The sequence below is a fragment of the Oryza glaberrima genome, chromosome 6, assembly GCF_000147395.1.
Source record: "Oryza glaberrima chromosome 6, OglaRS2, whole genome shotgun sequence".
NCBI classification, from domain to species: Eukaryota; Viridiplantae; Streptophyta; class Magnoliopsida; order Poales; family Poaceae; genus Oryza; species Oryza glaberrima.
Window position 1 is genome coordinate 11,856,055 of NC_068331.1, and position 25,073 is coordinate 11,881,127.

The 25,073-nt window shown below is 41.2% G+C and overlaps 3 long non-coding RNA genes and 1 pseudogene across 5 annotated transcripts; 1 reads left to right on the forward strand and 3 right to left on the reverse strand.

Annotated features, from left to right (window-relative positions):
* Window positions 1-7,092: 7,092 nt before the first annotated feature.
* LOC127775594 (uncharacterized) lies at window positions 7,093-9,676 on the reverse strand (annotated as a pseudogene).
* Window positions 9,677-14,873: 5,197 nt separating this feature from the next.
* LOC127775595 (uncharacterized) lies at window positions 14,874-16,962 on the reverse strand. The gene is made up of 2 exons (XR_008017999.1): window positions 16,488-16,962; window positions 14,874-15,340 (listed from the first exon to the last, which is right to left on the reverse strand). It is a non-coding gene; the product is annotated as an uncharacterized LOC127775595 (long non-coding RNA).
* Window positions 16,963-19,359: 2,397 nt separating this feature from the next.
* On the forward strand, window positions 19,360-21,476 carry LOC127775596 (uncharacterized). Of its 2 annotated transcripts, XR_008018001.1 has the most exons (4): window positions 19,360-19,415; window positions 19,506-20,083; window positions 20,776-20,857; window positions 20,959-21,474. It is a non-coding gene; the product is annotated as an uncharacterized LOC127775596 (long non-coding RNA). The 2 variants fall into 2 exon arrangements; XR_008018000.1 differs by lacking the exon at window positions 19,360-19,415 and having other exon boundaries at window positions 19,471-20,083; window positions 20,959-21,476.
* Window positions 21,477-22,466: 990 nt separating this feature from the next.
* On the reverse strand, window positions 22,467-25,028 carry LOC127775597 (uncharacterized). Of its 2 annotated transcripts, none has more exons than XR_008018003.1 (3): window positions 24,448-25,028; window positions 23,799-24,332; window positions 22,467-22,737 (listed from the first exon to the last, which is right to left on the reverse strand). It is a non-coding gene; the product is annotated as an uncharacterized LOC127775597 (long non-coding RNA). The 2 variants fall into 2 exon arrangements; XR_008018002.1 differs by having other exon boundaries at window positions 23,799-24,360.
* Window positions 25,029-25,073: the final 45 nt, after the last annotated feature.

Consider the following 25,073-nt stretch of genomic DNA (forward strand, 5'->3'; position numbering starts at 1 on the left):
TAATCTACAAACGACTGGTATGCATCTCAAGCGATTAATTGAAGTTAACAGTTCAAAAATCTCAAATAAATTTATATTCTTCTTAATTTGGTCGATTTGTTGTTTCCCTGTGTCATCAAGTGAACAGATACTGAGTTTAGAATCATATATTTATTTCCCCTGAGAACAGAAGCGGGAACAGGGGCCCTAGCACCCAAAACCCTTCTTCCACCGTCGGTTATATTAATCGGCAGTGGGCAATCAGATACTGCATTATTATAAGCACCAAATGGAACCATATAATATTAAATTCTGCATTATTAAGCACAACTGCTTGAGTGGAACACCAAATTCAATATAACTGTTTCTCTTTTTTGGTAGTGCGAGGGCTCGAGATAATATATATAGTTAATCCTTTGTGTGGCATGCAGATTAATATAGTTAATCGGGAATTGTGCCGGTCTAGTGCTAAATAAAAACCAGCAGTGATAACTGCTTTGAACTGGCACCGATAACCTTTTCCTGTGGTAGTTGTTAACACCTAAATTCAGAATAGAAAAACATGATCAAATTTAGAAAGAATTCGGGCTTGCCACGTGAGCCGACCAGACTGTCGCCATAAGCAGGGGTCCGGTGTGACCGATGGCTGGTAGAGTTCGACTCGGAATCCAATTTATGGTTTCTTGGATTTTTTTTCTTGGGCCTAAGATTTTATAGTCCTAATTAGTTTATACACCTAATTGGATATGGGAAATACCCTAGGAAGTAAATCCACCTATTTTATAAATATAAGGAGACCAAGACTTATTGCAACAACAACCAATCAATCGTCAAAATCAATTTATTACCCAAATCATCTCTATTCTATATCTCCCTCCTTCTTGCTACCTGTCCCATATTATATCCACTCTCCAATCCTCAAATTGCTCGTCGTCTCTCGTCTCTACAGTGTTAGAGAACATCCTAGGTAGCCTGTCGAGTTTAGGAAAAACCTCCCTGACGGGGGTCACTACCGTTCGACGGCATCTGCCCTTCCCTGCGGTGACGCGTCTTCAGGTACCGCTGTAAGTTGCACATAATATACTCAAGATGTGACGGAGAGATTCTACGTCAACAATAATGTCATATGCTCTATGTATGTCACCTAGTTAAATCTTGAGATAATGGAATTAAAATCCGGCATGTACACCAATAAAGATGTACACAGCCAAATGTCACCTAGTTAAATACCACAAGCATACCATAGCAGTTAATTATAGGCCTAAAAGCAAGTTTAATAGTATAGCCCACTACTACCTCCAAATCATTTGTAGTTAATGTAATAGCCAATTCATACAATATTTTCTTACTATACTATTAATGCTTGGTCACACCTATTATACACACATTACATCTTGGAGTCCGTGCTACAGCTGCTACATATCTGTAGGCCGCTGCTCTTCTCTCTCTTTCTTTTTCTCTTTAAAATATGTTTATAGCTTGCTTATAATAACTCCAATTTAAAATTGTACCTGCTCTAATAACTCCAATGCACACAGTACCAATTTAATACGTAAGCTAATTTAATTAGCACTAATCTTTCATGATGTTTTGGAACAACATATAAACTAGGACTTATGCAAGATCCGGTTTACTTTTTTTCTCATTTAATTGATATTTACATCATATTTATCCTACATTGTATATCATTTAGTGCAATGTTAAACCATTTTAGATGGAGGATTTGAACTATCCTGGCCCAGGTCGAATCAGACTAATTATGGATTATCGATTACCATGAGTACTCTTATTGATGAAGCTTCGAATTAGACTTTTTTAAATAGAATTTTAAACTTTATAATACTTAATTCATTCATTTGTACCCGCGATTAATTACCACAAAATCTATCTATCTATCTATCTATTTATCTATCTATCTATCTATCTACCTATCTATACCTATACTAATTGGACACTTTCTACGAACTCTCGCGTTAACCAGAAAAATTTGACCATTATTTTAATAGATCGTAACACCAATACGGTAGATTCTACAATATAATATGTTTTACGCGGGCTTCTTTTAGAACGAACCGATGATATGTGCATGTTCCGAAAGCCCACGTACATGTTGGCAACCAATCCAATCACGTATGTACGTAGATTAATCTGTTGTGTGGTCCTCTCGCTACGTACATACCGGTCTAAGACTTGATTCGCGTACGTAGCTGTTGTAATGTTGTCACGATGCCCGGTTAACGCATGCTACCTGGTGTGGATTGTATTGCAGGTACTCGGCAGATTATTGCGTGCAGGATTTTTGCTGGTTGATCAGCGACTATCGGCTGCAGCTGTACCTCGGGCGCACCTCTGATTTTTCATGATCACCAGGCCAGGTTCAAGCTCCTGTCCGTCGACGCAGCGAACTATCGTTTTCATTAATCATAAACCAGAAGTACATGCAATGCTTCTGCACAATCCTTTGAGAAACATGGCTATCTATAAAGCAGATTAAAGGTAATCATGGAAGGTTTCCTTAAAAAATGTGGCGATGAAAAGGATGCAACTATGCAAAACCAAGAGTTGAGCTTAATTTATCAAATTAGGAAGCAAACCAAGTCAAATGCATTTTATTTCTTTTTAAAATTTAAATAGGCCTTTTACTTTGCCATCTTAAATGATAAATTCCAGCAATGTAAGCTCAGTAAAATGTCTCTTTTCTAGGTGTATATATATATACATATATATACATATATACATATATATACATATATACATATATATATACATATATACATATATATAGGTAAATTATTTGATGCTCCATGGAGTATGGGCTACAAAATCATCCACCATCCAGCTGTTTTAGGATTTGTGCAAACCAAAAACTCAGTGTTACAAAAATTAGCGGGTTTTACCCGATAAGAAAGATCTACGTACATTCCATTTTTTTATTTGCATGCATGTATTTCCAAATGAAGTATACATGGATTCTGAACGTGATTATGACAAAATTATGCCCGTCAATTACGTTATCCTTAATTATGTTGAATTGATTTCTTTCCATGTATACAGATTTGGACGTTCATTTTTTCTGTGTATACATATACCATCCGATTCCGACGGTATTGCAAATTGTAGAATTTAGATTAGACACATATACATGCGTTCGCAAAGATTAGATACATACACTCCACCAAGGTACATACGTCCTTGTCCGCTTGTCGTCGCTGCGAGCTTCGTCGCCATGCCGTTACGTCGCTGAACGTCCGCGAGGTTAGTCGTGGCCGCCGTTGCCGGTCAACTGTAAGCTTTCGTGGCCACTATCGATCATCCATGAGGATCGTGCGGTCTGTGAGGTTCGTCGTCGCCGCTGCGGTCATCTGTGAGGTTCGTCGTCGCCGCTGCCGGTCGTCTGCGAAGTTCACCGCCGTCATTGAAGGTTGCTGCACATGCTGAGAACATATCTACTGCAGAGCAACCATGTGAAGCGCGTATACAAGCCGGAGCAACTCAGTAAAGCCGGAAGCAACATCTTGGAGGGTATATATGGAAGAAATGTAAGCCATCGGAGTACTAAGCATCACTTGTTTGATATTTACGTGTTACACTTACAGTGTAATCTATCTTGAAACAGTGTGTATTATACTTTAATTAGCACCTCATTTTTGTTATTTCAGTATCCAATCCGAATAATATGTTTGTATGGATGCATTATCACAGGATACCCAGAAATTAAATTAGTTAAAATGTTGATTTGTCAATGTGTGTCATTCGATCGTTTTCTCTAAATCTCTACTGTGATTACTGATTAAGTTATCAGTGACAGCATATACTCAACCATCAATCATTAAGTCCAAAGGGGACACATACCCAACCACGCACAGGACGTACATAATCCGGATCGAATTCTTTACATCAGTATATCCAATCGGTTTTGCTAATTTGCGCGTGTGAACGTATCGGAATTGGGAGTATTTATATGTCAAAAAATATTTTTAGGCATGATAATTTAGTGTATATGGGTATTTACATAAGTATTATATGATTAATATGTATATACCTAATATATATGGGTTTACATAAGTATTTACATATTATATGATTAATATGTATTTACATAAGTATTATATGATTAATATGGGTATATACCTAATTTTTTAAAAATGTGTATATACCAAATATACCTAATTTTTTAATGTGTATATACCAAATATACATATTTTGTTGGGTATATGCCTTGAATGGGTATATACCAAATATACATTTTTAAATGTATATATACCTAATCGATGTTTAAATGTGTATATATCTAATCGATGTTTAAATGCGTATATACTTAATACGTGTATAAATCCAAATCTGGGTATATAATTATTTTTTCCTTAAATTTGTCCCTCAAAATTAAAAAGTTTCTTGCCTAAAAATTGGACATGGCACGTACATCCGTAAGAAAATTACTAATCATATATGGCAAGTATAGCTACTTATCTAAACATGCATGCATATCGTTACTACCCACAATAATAGGGCAATTGCATGTGGTAGTTTTTAATCCATATATAACTCATTCCATATTTAATGTACAAACGGGTGCCCGTGAAACCCAACACCTAGAATGATCAAACAGATATGGATTAGATCCAACGGCAGCTAGCTTTGGAGCCCATACATCGTGGAGTCCCATATGGCTGTCATATATATATATAGAGAGAGAGAGAGAACTACTATGTGGCACCTTAGGTGCTATGTAGCTTCGTGATACTTCTCACATTATCTTCCCGACCCTCACCCGATCCTAGTAATTTTTTTACTCGTGTCTCCCACCAGCATTCCCGCACCCCCACCATATCCTCTCAGGTCCAAGTAGGAGTAATTTTTTTACTCATGCCAATAATTCTATTTATATATTTGTGCAAGGGCTCAACTTTTTATTTCCACTTTCTCTCTCCCCATTCCTTCTCCGTTTTTTTCGCATCTAGGATCCAGAACGGCGATCGATGAGCTGGCTGGCGTCAATGAGGAGACGCCGGAGGCAACCTTCATCCTCCTCCTCCAGTCGTTCTGGTATTGCGACGGGCGACAGTGGGCCCGCAGGGGGATGTGTCTCTCAGATCCGTTGATGGGGGCGGACTCCGGCCGGCAACGACGCCTCGCTCCGGTGGCCAGAGCGGCGGGCTAGGAAGAAGTGGCCAATGTGTGCCAGATCGATCCATGCGCCAGCCAGCGTGGGGTATAGTCGCGACCTTGCTCATATATATACGCGCGCTGGCCTGCATGGTGAGGACCAGATGGCTTGACAACGATGAAGATCGAAATCCCCTACCACCGTGGGCGTCAAGCGTCAACCCCGGCCTGCCCCACCAACAACCACCACCACGTCCGGCGACGAGCCAAATTAAAGGTCGCCTCAACGCCCGGCCGCTATCTCCGCTTCCGGCGACGGCACCATTAGCCCCAAGCTCGTGCTCCCAAGTTTGTGGTAGAAGAGCCCACTGCGAGAAGGAAAATGGCACGCCGCGCCCGTCGCCGGCAGCCACGTCCACGGTGTGTACCTTCCCATCGACGTTGGTCCCACCGCGTGATCATCCTGAAGACACCATCCTGATGGCGACCTGCTCTATCCCAAACTCCCGGTGCTTCATGTTTTCTTTCTTTGTGCAGTGCCATGCGTTATTCTTGTCTTGTTTGTTCTTTGGTGGTTCGTATGTGCCGACGGTGTTACAGCAGTACAGCTTGTTCCATATGTCTTCTTTTTATTTGCAATGTCATATGGTTTGTTGTAATTAATGTCCTTTGTATAGGAAGGTTACTGTCTGTTTATCCTCTCCGTGTAAAAAATTTACCCAAAATATTGTCTCTGTAGAATCGAGTAATTATATTACTAATCATATTTTCAATCTAAATACCTTGTAAGTAAATAAATTACTACCTTCACTACCAAATGACAAGGTCCTATTTTCAATCAAATACTTGTCAGTAAAAATATTACTACTAATATTCACAGAAAGTGATGTGAAAAAAAGGGTAATTATGTATTTAACCCTCCATTTTTTTAACTACAGACAGGAGGAGCGAGAGGCATTTGACCCTATATCGAGCACTAACTACCATTTTTTAACTATACACAGGGGGCGATAAAAATGAGTAAGTAATTTTTTAACTCTAAAAATAGAACCGAGAAAAGATATTTAGTAATTTTTTAACTCTAGACAGGAGTGGGACAGGAGGGGTGAGAGAGATGAGTCAGTAATTTTTTAACTCTAAAAATGAACTCTAAAAATAGAACTGAGAAAAGATAGTAATTTGTTAACTCTAAAAATAAAACTGGAAGCAGAACGTCTTTTCCTCCGATCCAACCGGTGAATAATATTTTTACTTGGGCTTATCGAGGTCAGTAATATTTTTTGCAAGCCATAGGAACCAGATCTAATTGGGGAAAGTTTTAACTGATCGTGGAAACCGAAAGAGCGAGAAAAAAGAGCTTGGAAAGACCACGTGGAGACCCGGAGGAAGATGCAATCAGCTAACGCGGCCAGATTACGGGAAAAAACGAAAAATCCGCTGGTGTGAGTCGCGCCATAGAGCTTTCCTAGCGCGCTGCGTCTGTGTGGTGCGTTACGTAGCGCCAGTAACGCGCCACCAACTAGCTAGCGCGCCACCTAGCCCTCTCCTCCGAGATTTTCGTTTTTTCTGGCGCCCCCACCTCCGCACCTTCCAAAAAGTAAAAAAATTACTCCGCTTCTTGCCTCCGTTTTTTCGGTTCCCAGGAGGATCGATACATCTTCCCCAAGTGCCTCCCTCATACCGCATACTTCCTTCTCAGTAAAAATTTTACTAAAAATTCTAGACCAATATCAGGCCTATTTATACATCAGTTAATTTTTTACTCCTCACAAGTGAGGGGCATGATAATACTTGTTAAGGTCAGTAATATTTTCACTCCCGTATAGTTTTTACATCACTTCCATAATTCTTTAGGTTAGTAATATATTTACTCAATCTATGGAAAAAAGGGTGAGTAAAAATTTTGCAAACATTAAAATTATCCACGGTAGTAATTTATTTACTACCATGTTTATCATGATTTGTTAACACATATCTATTTCAATGCACTAAGTAAAAAAATGGAAGTAGAAAATTATCAACCATCACAATACATTTATTTGCCATGCATATTTTTACATTCTATAATAAAAAATCTCACCGGATCATTTGACTTTGTGAGTGAAAACTACAAGGAGCCTTTACAGTGGATCATATGATCCACCAGTAAAATGTTACACAGTTAATCTAGAAGTAAAAAAAAAATACTCAGAAGAAAAACTACTAGTTTAAACAATTGACTCTGGCGATAGAACAATGTCGACATGCAAAAGGAAGACTGTTGACGATGTTCTCAGGTGGTTCCCACGAACGTGCACCAGGTGGAAGGCACCTGCCTCCGCCGACCTGACCGTCAGGCGATATGCAGAGCTTGAATCACCAAAGAGGCCAGCAATAGGACCTTCCGGACTCGGGTCAGCGACAAGGCCTCCAGACGACATGCTCGGCGTGGTAGCCCTTACTGCAATGCTGCCCGTCGCGTCAAGCCTGTCGCCTCCTTGAATTTCACCCGAGCCGCTTCTATCACAAACTTCTAAGTAAGCAAATCTGACTAAAGTAAATATGATTCATGCATCTATCACATAGATAACACCAGAAATGTACTAATGAAAATGAGGAATGAAACACAATGTACTATTAAGTGTCGTGCAAAAAAGGATGCTTACCGTGATATTACCACCAATGTCACTCTTCACAAGTGCCATAGCAGCTCTAAATTTATCTGGAATACATAGTCAGAGAGCAAAGGAGACTAAGGAATACCTTGATGTTTAAGCAACAACAATACGTTCAGTGCAAAGGAACATCTAGCCACAATTGTTACAGAATATGCCCTGACTTCGATTTAATTAAAGTACTAACAGAACCACACAAATGAGATGACAAAAAACAGCTCTACAGATTCAGTGAAGGATATGGATAACTGATTCAGTGAAGGATCAAAGAAAATTCATTTGTGCTGCTCTACAAGAACTAGGGAATTTCAGAAAAATACTAACCAATCAACAATGCTCTAATGAACTAGACAATTTCAGTGCTCATGTGGCAGTACTAAAAAAAAAATAGAAGTTCAGCATTTCAGGCATCATTCGACCTCCTCTGTTGAAGCAGAAAAATTCAGAAAACTACTAGCCTAACAACAATTTTTTCCTTAAAATCTCTAGATAAAATCATTGAGGACACATGTATAAGAGGAATCCATTCAAACATATTTGTTCATTGATAACACAAAAGGCCCAGAAATGCAACAAATGCATCAGATGTGAACAGCTAGTCCATCAAATAAGTTCTGATATAACTAGCACTATCAATGAATCAGAGCCCGAAAATTCATCATGGACATATCTGCGTTTACTGCCGCAGAAGTATGTACTGCTCATGCATCTGTACTGCTCAGAAAACAAAATGTATTTTAGATAGGCTGGCAACAATCACGAGAACAATTCCACTTAAATTGCTCTGTTGGTCCCAAAGTTTCAGAACAAGAGCTAAATCTCAAGTAGAAAAAGCTCCTGGGAGAACTCAATGATGAAGAAAATACAAATGCAAAATATTTACCACAAGACTTTGACTGAGTGGTATCTTTAAATATGAAACCAGCTGTCAAACCTGCAAATTGAAGTTTAGGGATGTTCAGTAAAGACCAAATGAATAGCAAGTACAGTGATATAAAACTGATTATAGCTTTTGTACTTACGGCCTCGCTGCTTGCATAGTTGTATTCATTAAAGTTTTTGTGTCTTGGCAAGCAATATTGGTACATCAGCAACAATACATCTTTATAAGATAAGAAAGGCAGTGCATTTTTAGAAACTATAAAATCCGCGTCTCTAATAAGGTCTGGCGTTCATGAAAATTTTAATTGATAGATGGGGATGAGCCCTTGGAGCACGAAATTGAAAATAAAAAAAAAACGAAGCTCCTCCACTTCGGCATCGACACTATAAATTGAGATTGGGATGAACTAGGGTTCCTGGGCACAAATCAAAAAGGGAAAAGAAATGAATAGGGAGGAGGAAGAAAGGATAATCAGATTGGGGAATACCTAGTCCTCGAGGTCCATCTGGGTGGGCTTGCCCCCGGCGGCCGAGTCGGAGTCAACGTCCGTCGGCGGCGGTGTGGGGAGAAGGTGGCGGCCACACGGCGAGCTGGTGGAGGACAACCACGATGACGGCAGCGGGCAGAAAGAAGTGAGCGGATGCGCCGCCCGCCGCCGGACTCCACCCGGTGCACGACAGTCGTCCACCAGCCATCGCCGAGTCTGCCCCTGGGCTCTCCTCCCGCAGCCGCTAGTGGATCTGTGCGGGGCCGAGCGAGGGACGGCCGCCGCCGCCGGATCCGGGCAGTGGATGGCCCCACCGAGCCCGTCGCACGCCACTAAAACAGGCCGTCACTGTCGCCCGCCGTCAGAGGAAGCTGGAGGGACCCCGCCGGCTGCCGCCCGACGCGCCAGGAAGCCCAAGCCGGCGGCCGCGCGCCGCCGACCTGCGATCGCCGCTCGACCGCCCGTCGCTGACCTGCGATCCGGAAAAAAAGGGCATAACCGTGAGAAAAATTGTGCACAAAGAAACAAAAATTAAAATTTAAGGCATGTGAAGCTAAAAAATAACTCAATAATGTGGAGAGAGAGAGTAAAGAGTCGATGGACGGTTTTATGGGAAATCCGTAATATATATACCAGATAAAGTCAGTATATCGAGTTAAAAAATAATTCCATGTGCAAACATCATTAGATCACAAGACATACAATGGCTATCTCGCTAACAGTTAAAAAATAACTGACTTCGTATTTAACAATTCATTGTATGGTTGAGTTAAAAAATAACTCAATGTGCAAACACCAGTGGATCACAAGGCATACAAATGGATAACATCAAGTAAAAATTTAACTCGGATTATGGGAGTGGGGGGAGAGGGCGCAAGGGTTGGATCGAGATTAGTCATCAGTGAGTTAAATTTTAACTGCATGCTATGGACCTGGTGAGGAGTAAGGTTGGATTATGGGAGTGGGGGGAGAGGGCGCAAGGGTTGGATCGAGATTAGTCGTCAGTGAGTTAAATTTTAACTGCATGCTATGGACCTGGTGAGGAGTAAGGTGGGGAGCGTGGATGGGTGGGCTAGAGGCGAGTAAGGTGGGGAGCGTGGATGCTATGGACCTGGTGAGGAGTAAGGTTGGATTATGGGAGTGGGGGGAGAGGGCGCAAGGGTTGGATCGAGATTAGTCGTCAGTGAGTTAAATTTTAACTGCATGCTATGGACCTGGTGAGGAGTAAGGTGGGGAGCGTGGATGGGTGGGCTAGAGGCGAGTAAGGTGGGGAGCGTGGATGGGTCTCTTTTTTTCTCTCCCTCCTTCTCTCTTTTTTAGAAAAATTAAAAATAAATTGGTGAATTCAAGACTTGAACCCATGATCTCATGGTTCATGGCAAGCACTTCTAACCAAATCACCATATGATGATTTGTGAACAAATCGGTTATGTACCTATAACAATCATACCATGTTACTATGATTCGGCAGTAATATTATCCCGAAGGGTAGTAACATCATATGTTACTACAAAATTGTATAGGTTGTTACTGTAAACTTTATAGGTTGTTACTGCACTTTTGGCAGTAACAATATGATGAAATTTGCAGTAACAGAGAACATGCATAGTAATAGTGGCCCTATAGTAGTAATGTTTTTTAGATCTAGAGTATTTTAAATATCAATCTTTAGAGAGTACTAACGTACACGTTATGTCTTATTTTTCTAACCCATTTGCATCATGGCGTTCGAAAAAAAGTGCTTAACAAAACTAGAACCATCATAACTATTTTTTAACGTTGTTACTACGAAAAGCAGACGTGTTACTGCATATTGACCATCTTGTTACTACGCTGTTCCAGTGAGACGAGAACTAAAAAAGAGGTAAATCTTAATATTTAGAGAGCAATATCTCTCACATCATATCTTGTATTTCCAATCCGTTTGCACCATGAAGTTCATAAAAAAATGCTTAACGAAACTAGATCCATCATGGCTACTTTTTAAAGTTGTTACTACGATAATGCTGTCTTGTTACTGTCGGATGACCGTCTTATTACTACACGATTCCTGCAAGATGAGGGCAGCAAAGTGGTGGGCGGGTTTGACCGGCGGGAGGACGCTTTGACCGAGGTGGGAGGGGGGGTTTTGGGCCCTAGGGAGGGTGGGGGAGGAGGGTTTGACCTATGGGAGGGGGGTGTAGTATATTGAATCTATTCTACACCCCTCCCCTAGAATAACTATTCTACACCACCCTCCCACCTCAGTCAAAGGCTGGTCAAAGCCCCCTCCCGCCGGTCAAACCGCCCATTGACTCCCTCCCCCGCCCACCACTTTGATGTTCAAGTCTCGCAGGAATTCCGCAGTAACATAACGGTCATCGTACAATAACAGTACAACTTTTTCGCAGTAACAACATCGAAAAATAGCCATGATGAATCTAGTTTTGTTAAGTACTTTTTTACGAACATCATGGTGTAGACGGATTAGAAAAATACTATATAACGTGAGAGATATTGCTCTCTAAAGATTTAGATTTACCTTTTCAAAGTTCTCGTCTCGCTGGAACGGCGTAGTAACGCGATGATCATTGTACAGTAACACGACTACTTTCCGCAGTAACAATGTTATAAAAGCATTTTTGTCTCGATCATCGTGTAGTAACATGACTATTGTCTCGCTGTAACGTCGTTTTAAAGCATTATGGTGAAAACGATTCTAAAAAATAATATACGATGTAAGAGATATTATTGTTTAAAGATTAGAATTATAAAAGTTTACTTGTACTAAGCTTGCTACTATGTATGTATCTTTGTATGGACAAAGAGAAGTACTTTAGCACTTGTGTTAACTTGTGACCATGCACATGCACTTTTTTAGCACTTGTATTTTGCACAAGATTGAGATTTAAAACTTTTGCTATGCACAAGTGTTGGTACTGTAGTAGTACCGTTACTATCATATGCTCTCTGTTACTGCAATTTCCTCATAATATTACTGAAAAAGCGTAGTAACGACCTATAAATTTCACAGTAACGACCTATAAATTTCGCAGTAACATATCGTGTTACTGCACTTCTGCGATAATGTTACTACCGAATCACAGTAACAAGGTATGATTTCTACAGTAAACATAACAGGTTTGTGTTCACAAAATCTGAATAGATATATAGAGAAAGCAAACAACAATCCTAGATCACATAGTGTTATAGGGTGAATTGGTTAGGAGAGTTTGTTATGAACCATGAGATCATGTGTTCTAGTCTTGAATTTACCAATTTATTTTCTTTTTTTCTAAAAAGAGAAAAGAATAGATCGATGGAGAGGAGTAAAAAAAGCAGATCGGGAGGAGGGGAGGGAGGAGAAAAAAAAGATGGAGAGGAGTAAAAAAAGCAGATCGGGAGGAGGGGAGGGAGAAGGGAAAAAAAAGGAGCGGGAGGAGGGGAGGGAGGAGAAAAAAAAGATGGAGAGGAGTAAAAAAAGCAGAACGGGAGGAGGGGAGGGAGAAGGGAAAAAAAAGGAGAAAAAAAGCAGATCGGGAGGAGGGGAGGGAGAAGAGAAAGAAAAGGAGAAGGGAGGGAGAGATCGAGAGAGATCGGCGCGCGGAGGAAGAGAAGAAAAAAAAAGAGGGAGAGAAATCGGCGCGTCGGGAGGGAGCGAATGGAGGGAGGGCGCGCGCGTGGGCTGGGCTGGGCCGGACTGGGGGAGTTGAGTGGAGGGGGGTGTACTCGCCCCCAACATCCCGCGCCGCCCCCCTCCCCAAGTAGCGACACCAAAAAGAAAAAAAGAACAATAAAAAGAAAAAAAGACTCCCGCATCACCACCGAGAGGAGGCGCGCTCCAATCCCTCCGGCCTCCGGCCCCTTCCCTCTCCTCCTCCCATCTTCCCGTCCCCCTCCCTCTCCTATCTCCATCCCCCTCCCTCTCCTCCCTCCCATCTTCCCTTCCTCTTTCTCCTTCCTCCCAACCTCCCACCTTTCCTCCATCTCTCCCAACTGTCATACCATCCACATCGTTGGCGTCGTCATGGGAAACCTGAAGGGCTCACCCCTCTCGGCTCATTCCCTCGGCGCCGTCCACAACTCGCTTCCTCATCCCTCACTTTGGTCAAAGTTTGGCTTGAGATGAGCTTTGCCCTAAAAAATCTCGTTATTACTGTCTATAGAACACCGTGTTACTGTCTAGTTTACTGCACGTGAGCTTTGACCTAAAAAATCTTCTTGTTACTGTCTATAGATTACCATGTTACTATCTATAGATTATCATGCTACTGTATGGTTTACTGCATGTAAACTTTGTTAAGAGAAAACTTTTGTTATTGCATTGTTACTGTCTATAGAACACCCTTTTACTGTCTGGTTTACTGCACGGGAGCTTTGCCCTAAAAAATATTATTTCTTACTGTCTATAGATTATCATGTTACTATCTCTAGATCACCATGTTACTGTCTGGTTTACTGCATGTGAGCTTTGCCTAAAAAAATCTCGTTTGTTACTGTCTATAGATTACCATGTTACTGTCTGGTTTACTGCATGTGAGCTTTGTCAAGAAAGCTTTTGTTACTGTGTTTCAACTGTTCTGTTACTGCATTTTCTGTATTGATTTCCTGTCTGATTTACTGCATGTGAGATTGTTGGTGAGAGCTTTTGCCCTAGGAATCGTCATGTTACTGCATTTCCTGTGTTAATTTACTGTCATGTTTACTGCACATGAGCTTGTTCGAGATAGCCTTTGCCCTAGGAATCTCCATGTTACTGTTACCACAAGTTTTTTTGTTACTGCTCAATGGGTGTATGTATCACGTATGAAAATTACTGCTAGCTGTCTAAGATCTTGCATGTCCATATGACAGATGGGTGTAGAAAAGATTATTCTGACGAAGAAGATGAAGAAGAGGAAGAAGATTAAGTGTACAAGTGATAAATACATTGCTGCTGACTTTTAGGACATATGTAATATGTTACTGGTATAGTACACAACTGTGACTGTCATTTAGCATATTGATTACTAAATATTATGCTTCATCATGATGCCCAGTTAGGGCAGCACATCACTGCTACATTAAAAAAAAAACTCCCTCTATCTACTTTTGATAGTCATATTTCATCTTAGCACACAGACCAAGGATAAGTAATTCTACTTATCATCCATTTAAACATGCTACTAGTCATTCCTTGTAAACAAGCGATTCGTTAATATTTACATTTCTCGATGCCCATGTAGCCAATCTTGTGTGGAAGAATAGAGAGTCACGCATTAATTCCGAGAAAGTCATTAAGAGGATATGTTGTTGGATTGAAATATGCCTATCAAAATTTTTTCAGATTTGAAAATATGCCTATCAAAAGTAGATGGAGGGAGTATTGGCTTAATATTTAGATGATTTATCCTGATGTCGGTTGAAATAACATGTTACCAGTATGTTTACTGCCATGGTACTGCCATGGTACATGTATGTTACTACAACATTACTCATCTGTTACTGTGGAAAAGTAAAAACAATTTTCAACTTGTCTTGCTGTCATGAACATTAGATATACGACGTAATGTTGATTGCTACAATCTTATTATATCCTCCAGTCAACCTTGGTAATTAAAAACATGTATGTATTGTTGCAAAATAAAAAATACAAATCATCCGTGTTAATGCCAAACATACAGGTGAGTTACTACAAATCATTAGCAGCGTTACTGCTAGATTCTGCTACAGGCAATAAATAAAACATTCTGATAACATCAGTGTACGTTACTGCCTCATTTAGCAACATACTTTCAAAATGATATAACAGAGGTTAACATAGGTGTAGTTATGAATTAACAAGGAAGTTCGATGACACAAAAAGACTATATATATGGTATGTTACTACCACATATATGGTATGTTACTGCCATTGCACACATTCGTTACTGCAAAAACATGGCAGTGTGTCCTACAGTCTCCTGCTACTGCCACCAACTAAGTATGTTACTACCAGCATCCAAGTACGTTACTGCAAGCATTTAGGTACAGATTTCACTTCTGGAGGTGGTTGCCTCCCCTCTTGCTCTCCTGTCGCCACTGTCGCTGCCTCACTCTCCCCTCCCCCTCCCATCGCTGCTCTACTGGCTCACCCTCCTCTCCCCCTCCTGTTGCAGTCACAGTAGATTGGGTTTGGGTTGGGTCAAAAGAAACCTCCAAGTTAAGGTCACCATCTCTGTATACAACCTTTGCTACTTTTAAAGACTTTGCCATCTTTAACAACTGAACCCACTGCATGAAAAAAGGGATAAGCACATAGATGAGTTACTGCAAAAAATAAAATATGTTACTGCACAGTAAGGTTTGTGTTACTGCAAATGCATCTAAACTACATACAGATTATGTTACTGCAGGGGCAAAATACATATAACTGTAACAGAGTAACCATGTTACTAAGAAAATATAAAGTCAAGCACCATGCACAAACTTCATGTATAAAAATAAAAAAAAATACTGTGATATCCATACCAAATACAACGATATCCATATACATAGCTATTAAAATTAATAGCATATCTTTCCCTGCTCTACAAGGTGAAACAAACTTTCATCTCAAATAATATTGGTCAGGCACACATACAGAGACAGAGGCCACATGGCCCATCTCACACAAGGCAATATATAATCTGCAGATAAATGAACCAAACAAGACCTTAAATTTTGATGAGATATCTCTCTAGCTAGCTCATCACTCCCCTAATCAGCACTACTAGCTAGCTAGTAATCTCTATGTATCATACCCAATCAGATAACTATATACATACAGAATTAAGAGAAACAAACCTATAACTGATTAATTAAGCTAATGAATTAGTCCGCTCCATCTGCTCTGCACACCTTGATGAGACCAGAAAAGCGCAACCTAATCTATCTCTCACATCACCACAAACTCCATCATCACAACCTAGTTAACCCAAACCTTTTGACAGTAATCAAGTTAATAAACCAACTAATTAAACATGGATTAATTTGATCATGTGGCAAACCACCAAATTAATCTCGTCAGGCCTTCCATATGTTGGAGTTGTCATGGAACATAACAGAAGCAAGCAAAATCTTTGCATAGCCATTAGCTCACACCTCACAGCTTGTTTAGGTAGCCATTAGCTAGAAAAATTTGATAATTTGACACTTTTTTTCGTTGTCCAATTACTTTAATTGACATTTGTGAGGATGACATATGGGACCATCTGAGTGAATGAAAGTGGGCCAGGATGTCAAATAATCGAAACCCATTGAAAAGAGTGTTAAATTATCAAATCTCTCTAGTTAGCTCACACCTCACAGTTAGTTTAGGCAAATCAAATTCTTGCGCAATATCTTCGGAAATCAACCATCGGGAACCAAATGAATGAAGAAAGGAGTAGAGGGGGCTCACCGGAGGGGGCGAAGACGAGTGGACGTGTGGAGGGAGGGAGAGAGGCAGCCGGCAGAGGCTTCGCTCCCACTGCCGCGGTGCATAGTGGAGAGGGGGAGGAAGGTGGCCTGGGGAAGAAGGTCGGGCCCCGCCGCAGCCGTCGGCCCCCACCGCCGCTGTCGGCCCCCGCCGCCGCCGGCTATCAAGCCGACTCCCGGCTGCTGCGCCTAGGGTTTAGGTTTAGGGGAGCCAGGGGGGAGGTGCAGCCGTGGGGGGGGGGGGGGCGCGGAGAGGAGAGGTCGTTCGCCGGGGGAAGTGCTGAGAAGGGGACGGCGCCATCGCCGCTCAAAATCGATGGGGAAGCGATGCGTGAGGATAGGGCGGCGCGTGAGGAAGACGAAGAGGGAGAGGGCGCTGGGTGGGGTTTTTTCTTTTCTTCGGTTTTTGTTTGGTTTTTGGAGGGATGGCGCCGGGTGGTAGGCTGGCGCCGGTTTTGGATGGTTGAGGTGGCGCGGGGGTACAGAATAAGTATGGACGTATCTACTCACGCCCTTTTTTTTAGGCTTAGGCTTATTGGTCTAGACTTTTAAATTAATTTATTGGCTTATATGATTTATAAGCCAGTGGATTTAATGTCCTAAGTTTAGTGGTGGAGTCATACATCTATCTCATATAAGCCAAAAAAACTTCTCCAACCTAGCTTTTGACTTAATAGTGTTAGAGTGGCTTATGGCTTCAAAAAAGCCAAATAAAAAAGCTGCTTATTTGTTTTGGCTTAGACTTTTCGAATTATAAGTTAGCTTATAAGCCTAAACAAAGAGGGCCTCAGCCAGCCAGTGGTAAACCAGCTACCACTCTATCTATAAAAGGCACCATTCACCTATACTTCAAAAACAATTTTCTCTTAAACTACTCATCCGATCTATGATCCGATTACAACGTTGTATACGTAACAATTAAATCTTTACAACAAGATCTCACATGATTATATTTTGATGAAAAATCATAAATTACTTTTATGATATGTCTAAATTACTTTTAGATTTCACTAAGTTACTTCTTAGATATATAAAAGTAAATTCAGTAAAACCTAAAAGTAATTTACATATATTATAGAAGTAACTTAGAACAAAACGAAGGTAACTTTATCATGTGAGATCTTGTTGTAAATATTTAATTATTACGAACACAACGGTATAATCGGATTGTAAATCGAATGAGTAATTTAAGAGAAAATTTTGTTTGAAGCATAGATGATAGGAATATTTCCTCTACTTGCTCAATGGATTAATAGCAACCAAAACTCCTAAAGTACTAGCACGTGGGTGTCTCTGATTTACCCCATATATATATATATATATATATATATATATATATATATATATATATATATATATATATATATATATATATATATATATATATATATATATATATCTGTGTGTGTACTATACAGCACCCTAATAGCATCTCCAGCAGGGGTCCTAAACAAAGCCCCTAAACAAGTTTTGAGAGTTGAGAGAAAAAAATCAGGTCTAACAAAGCCCCTACTTAAGCCCCTAAAATAGGAAGGCCTCCAAATTATCCCCTCAAGCCCCCAGGCCTAGGGGCTTTCTCGCTGGCTCCTATTCCACACGCGGGAGAGATCTCCCACATCCGCGCGCTGTTTTCTTTTTTCGCGCGAAAACTTTTGCTAGCGCCGCCACTAAATCCTCTCCTCGGATGTGCGCCGCCTGATCAGTGCCGTCCTCTCCGACTAGCCAGTGGCCACCTCCTTCCTCGCTGCACTCCTCCCCGGCAGATCACCTCCCTGGCTGGCGATCTCCTCCCCTGCCGGCCACCTCCCCACCCGGTGGCCTCCTTCCTGGCGCCCTCCTGCCCTACCAGCCACCTCCCTGCAGGGCGGCCTCCTCCCTGGTAAACCACCTCCACATCCGGCACCCTTCTCCCCGGCCGGCAATAGTCGAAGGTATTTTTTTTCCAATGGATTTATGGATGCAATTAGATAATATTTGTTCTTTGTTGAGATTTAGCTTGTCGGGGAGATAAATTGGATGTGTGTATTTAGAAATCTCTTGTTGGAGCCAAATTTTTGGTCTGTTCAGAGATAAGCATGTGGAAATTTCTGTTCAGTTTAGATATTAGTAGGAAAATTCTATAAGATAGGTGGTTAATTGTGCCTGAACTGATCATGTGAATGAATTGGTGAGAAAGAATCCGGTGGTGGGCACTTTGTTGTATTTTAGTGATCATAATAAAAATCGACAATATCACAACTCAGCAGAAAATCAGTACTATAACTGAAATTGGCAGGGGAATGCATGGATCGAGCTAATATGGTTTTGGGCAAAGCTCCTCACCTTTCTATTACTGAAATCTTGTGATTGTATTCTAGAGGGTATAGGTGTATTGCTGTTTAATTTCCTGAGCTACACATGTTGGTGAGCAATTTTCGTTTTCATTGGTGAATTATATATCTTGGTTGTGTGTTATTGTATATGGTATTATGCCCACACCATATTTACATGTTTGAAAATTTTGATTTTGGATTTGAACTGTGGCGTTTGAAATTGTAAATTTAACTATGGTTAAATTATACGCGTTAGAAATATTTATGTTTAATTATTGTGGTGTTAAACATAGTGTAAACATGGATTGCATGTTAAAATAAAAGAGAAACATGAGTAGGGGCTATGAAATAGGGGCTATTGCTATAGTTGAAGGTATTTTTTTGGGTCCTTGGGAGATAGAGACAGCCCTCATTTAACTTTTAGAGGCTTTAAAATAAGGTCTATTTCTGAAGATGTGCTACTTAATTGGTAGCGCCCCATGGTAGCCCACCAGCGATTCCACGTGGATTTTAATCCCCTGCCCACCATCTTCCCGAAACCCACCCTCATGGTGCACAGAGTGATTTTTTTACTCCCTGGCCATCACTCCCCGAACCAAGTAAATTTTTTACTGTCTCGTCTTTCTACCGATTTATTACCCTAAACATTCACATTCTCTCTCCAATCCCCATATTTCCCGTTTTCTCAGATCATCTCTCCCCATCGGGGACGGAGGAGAGCCGATCCGGAGATGCCTCACGAGGGGGACGACGACCTGGGTTTCCATCGAGCTGGGATGGCACCGGTGTTGGCGAGGTGAACCAGGCGGCGGCGGCAGATCAGAGTCACGGCGATATTCGGGGCCGCCGACGCGGTTGAGGCTGCCATGGCGCCGTCCGCTGCCTCTCTATCGCTGAATTCCATCCCCGACGACGGAGTTCCCCTTACTTGAGCGAGATCGACAGCTGAGTATTTACGATCCATCCCATCGACGGATCTACGAGAGCATTGCCAGAATCCTCTTCTGCTCCTTGCGTGTCGGTGGTGGGTAGAGAGTGACAGCACCAGCGTTGTTTGAAGCATGGATGGTGGCGGCATACTGGGAGGAGGCAGCGGATTTGGAGGTCCGGCGGGTCGTTCTCCCTCCCCTGAAGCCAGCCACGCCTCCACCACTAGGCAGTGGAGGATGTTAGCAAGATGTCACTGTCACCGTGCGCGGCAGGTCGGCGCCGCCAAGGAATGCAGGAGGTCGTTGCAGTGGCAGTAGTCGATTTTAATCGATTTCAGGTACAATTCGTCGGTTCCTCTCAATTAGTAATGTGTCAGATCATATCAGGCGTCCTTTCTGTATTGGATCGCCCCATCGTTTTGATACTGGATGAGCTATGTTGGCTGTGGGGATGCAATTTTGCTACGATTGAGTAGGAACAACTGATTAATCCTAAAATATAACACATTACAAATTGTCTGGTTGATGGCTTCGTTGGTACTTTAAGTGTGTGACTAGCTGACTAGCTTCTGAAAACAATAGAAGTAGGATGATCTGTAACTGTGCATATGCGGTCTAGAGTCACATAGGTGCTGCATTCTCTGACAAATGAGTGGCTTTGGTAATCCAGGACTGGTGTTTTTCTATTAGTACCAATTTGGTCTATTTGATTAGTACTAATTTGTATGCAGTGTACAAGAATATGTTTTCTGTAATAATTCTGACCGAATGCTGCAATGAAGTTGCTCTCTTGTCCCAAATGTCATTTAGATGATAACTGAATATATATGATCCTTGGTAGGAGTATGTGCTTTTAACTTTGTAACTCGCAGCACATGGTCAACAACTCATAATCCTCATGATCAACGTTTTGCCACTCACCCCTAATATATATGCACCACCAAATTCCCATTTAGATATTCCCTTATACTATGAGTCAATCCACTGAGGCCTGCCTACTCATAGTGCATGGTAAATTGTGGTCTTGCAGGAGCACATTGTAACCCAGTGGATTAGAGGATGATGAAGTGTGTCATGTGGTGACCTGGGAAACACTGTTGCTGATGCCGGAGGTTTAGCTATTGACAATCATTAATAGCGCACTTTCGATGGTTTTTACTACACTAATCTTTTCAGGGATTGCTGATTTTATGGTGTGCATGTTTAATTTCAGCCATGCTTGATCCTGGGCTGCCCATCCCGACACTGTGGCTGCACAATCCTGTTCTACGTTGCTTGGTTGGTTGAATGGTTGGCGAGCCAGCTGCCTCCACTACAACCTTCGTCCGCCTCCCAGCTGCCCCCATGATGGATCCTGCGATGAAGAGGAGGATCCCCTTATCTGAATTTATTTGATGATTTTTGTTGTGTTTATACCCTTTGTTTTATTTTTTTTTACTCCTGTGTGTTTAGCATGTAATTCGTTTATTGTATAGTATGTGTCTGAATGATTTTTTTTAGTGTTTCTGCTCCTTTGTAATTTTTTTACTCCTATACGTTTAAGCATTATAATCCGTTTATTGTATAGTATGGGTCTGAATGTAACAAAGTGTGTAAAAAATTATTGTTTGTATATGTATGGGTAAAGAAATTACTATCAATTCTGTCCTACTAAAACAAAGTAAATATTTGTTAGTAAAAAAGTTACTTATAATAGAGGCTACAAGGCTACAAGAGGCATACCAAAGTTAGGCCGAGACAGAAGAAGTGGTAATGTAGTTAACTAGGGGAAACATATAGTTTTTTTTTTACTTAAAGGGGAAACATATAGGTCAAATTTCATGTGTCCTATAAAGCTGAAAACTAATGTACTATACGCAAATAGACATCTGAAATTTGCCCAAGATATAAAAGTTAAATTTTTTATTCTCATATTTATTCATGAGTAATTATTTTACTGGGAGTAAAAAATTTACTCCTAATGACGTGGACAAATCTCTAATATAAATGTATTCTCCTGTAGTTTCTATATATACGGTATATTTTCATAGTTAACTAATGGTACAAGTTACTGGGAGTAAAAAAATTACTCCTAATGACATGGACAAATCTCTAACATAAATGTATCCTCCTGTAGTTTCTATGTATACCGTATATTTTCATAGTTAACTAATGGTACAAGTTACTGGGAGTAAAAAATTTACTTCTGATAAAGTGGACAAATCTCTAACATAAATAATTTACTTCTGATAAAGTGGACAAATCTCTAACATAAATATATCCTCCTGTATTTTCTATGTACAAGTATATAGTATATTTTCATAGTTAACTAATGGTACAAGTTAACTGGCAGTGTAACTGTCCAGTGAATACGACAAATTAAATGATAGTGTAGTGTGGAGGTGAATAATATCTAACGGGTAGTAATTTATTAACTCATGGGCTAACAGATTGTTGTAGGATAGAAAGTAACTTTTTAACTCACGGTATAACAAGATTAGGGGGAATAACAAGGATAAACTTTTTACTACTCGAACGTGAGGGAGAGAAAAGTGGGGGTGACCTGTTGCGCCAAAGTCAACAAAAACGGTGGGAGGGCGCTCGGGATCGGGAAAAACGGAAAAGCCGGAGGCTCGCTGTGGTCAGAGGCGCGCTACCAATTTCCTAGCGCGCCACACGTGCTTACCGTTTGTGTCTATACACACACACACACTAGTAGTGTGTCCGTGCTAACGCTACGGTGACAATTAATATTGCAAATAAAACAACCAAATAACAGTGATACAATATGCTTTGACAATGATACATAAAACATATAGCTAAGCTAAAAAAAAACGATAAAGAGCTATTAGAAAAATATCAATCAACATGTATCCACAACATCATCTAGGAACAAGCTTTGCTATAAAGTATATGTGTTGCTCCTATCAATACACAAAATAATAAATATCTAAAGTTAGCTTGACTTAAACCATCCATTTCGCTTCATGTGGTCCTGATTATCTGGACAAGGCTGCAAAACAACCAAAATGTATATTGTCACTCTAGTTATTATTTGTATTTAGACAAAAAAAAAGAATATTGTCCATTTCTTACTTGAAGATAAAGTGCTGATGTGGCATATGCCACGCGGACGTGACGTGACATAATATTAAATGATAAATGGGACTCACTTAAAAATTTTTCTTTTCCTTTTTCTTTTTCTTTTCCTTCTTCTCATTCTCATTCTTCTCTTTTTTTCCCTTTATACTCCTTTCTCTATCTACAATTGTAGGTCACCGCTGCACGGGGTGCTCGGGTCACACAGAAAGGAGAAAAAAAGAAAAGAGAGAGAGAGAAAAATGACAAGAAAAGAAGAAAAAAGGAAAATGAATTTTAAGTCGGTCCCATTTGTCAGTCAAGATGATGCCATGTCACGTCTGTGCTTGTGGCATACCACGTCAACACCACATAGGATCTTAGAGGGGCTATGACAAAATGGGACCTAGGCGACACTTTGACAAATTCTGGGATTTAGATCTGCATTTTTAGAGTTTAGGGACTTAGATAAAACACTCCTACAAGTTTAAGAACCGCATGTGCACTTTACTCTTTTACATTTTACATTTATAAAGTGTGGTAAATGAGCAAACTATGATGACTCTCCGATGTCTCAAATCAAAGTTGTAGCTATATATATACAAAACACATTGTGGCTTGAGGCACTTTTCTGTTGCATTGGAAGACAGATAGCAATCAAAGCAGAATACTGGAAAATAGGAATTAGATCTTCCTAGTCTATAGTAAAACCTTCACATTTGAAACCTACTACAGACTCATACTTGAGTCAGTTGAAGGTTCAGACGTTCAGCTATCTTGAAAATAAACAATCTGAAGTGAGCTTTATGAAAGCTACACTCATATGTTACCTGGGAATTTATCTAACAGTTGTAAATATTGTACCACACATATTAGTCCAACAAATAGGGGAAATTCATATATTTGTCAATTAAATATTGACGGAAAGAATCAGATGTTTTTCACTGTGCCATACAGCATATCTCGGAAAGCCAAGGAGACAGAAATATACCTTACCTTTCAAAAAATCATCATCCTCATTCTTCAGAAGATATGTTAGCATTGGAGTTATTAGTATCCATGGAGCCCTCCACATAAAGCCTAGACTTGTATGCATTTTTATGTGAAGGCCATCAATCCATGTCTGATCAGCAAAAGAAATTATTAGTCAGATCTGAAACACCGAAAACAATGGTGATCTGGCGGCGACACTGAAACTTCAGTTAAGTCTGAAGACCTGAAACAGCGAAACAATTCATAGTTGAACTCCCGATTGATTTGTTAAACTATCCTAGACTCAATTGGGTAAATTATTAAATTGGATTGAATACAAGATTGGTTGCAGGACATTGAGTCAAAGTACTGAAACATTTGTAAAATCAAAATTGTAATCAGAAAACCTAAACAGATGCATACACTTCCCTGTGATGTCACAGTAGTAGTTGCATGCCCATTTGTAATTGGATTGATCCTGTCCAAACCGGTTCTCCTTCTCCATCATCTAGGCTCGCTTGCTCTGTGGCAACGGGAGGAATTCCACTCCTTAGAACCCTAAACCCACGAAATACAGAGCTAAAAACTGAAACAGCACTTCCATCTATCAGAACACTAAATCCACGAAGGAGAGCTAAACACTGAAAATGCAGTTAGGATTGATGTGTTTCACCTTTACTTTTCTGCACATGCAGGATGACACCCCATAAAAAGAACCAAACGCTGATCCATCGTGCTTGCCCATTGAGGACGGCTAGATGAGACTCCGGGCAACGGTGATATGGCGGCGCGGATTTGGGGAGGCGTGGAGGCGGGCGATCAGGCGGAGATCGGGGGCGGCGAGGGCGCGGAGGAGATCGGCGAGGAAGGCGTCGCTAGTGACGCCGGCGGGAGAGATCGTCGTGGACTGGTGGACGACCTGGTGAGAGATGAGAGCGGCCAGTGATGGTTAAGGGAGGGATGAGAGCGCGCGGAGGAGATTTGCGAGGGCGGCGGCGAGGGAGCGTCTGGAGAGGCGGCCGGCGGCCGTGGCTGCTGAGGAGGCGATGCGGTGGTGAGGTGAGGAGGCGACGCCCGGAGGAGGGCGAAGGTGGAGGATCAATCCGATGCGAGGTGGAGGCGCGGAGGAGATTGGAGAGGGCGGCGGCGATCGCGCGTCTGGTGAGGAGGCCGGTGGGCGTGGAGGAGGCGACGCGGAGGCGGGGCGAGGAGGCAACGCAGAGAGGAGGGCGAACGACGCGGCTTGGGGGAAGGAGGAGAGGAGCGATCGCGTGATGGGGAGGAGATCGACGCTGTGAT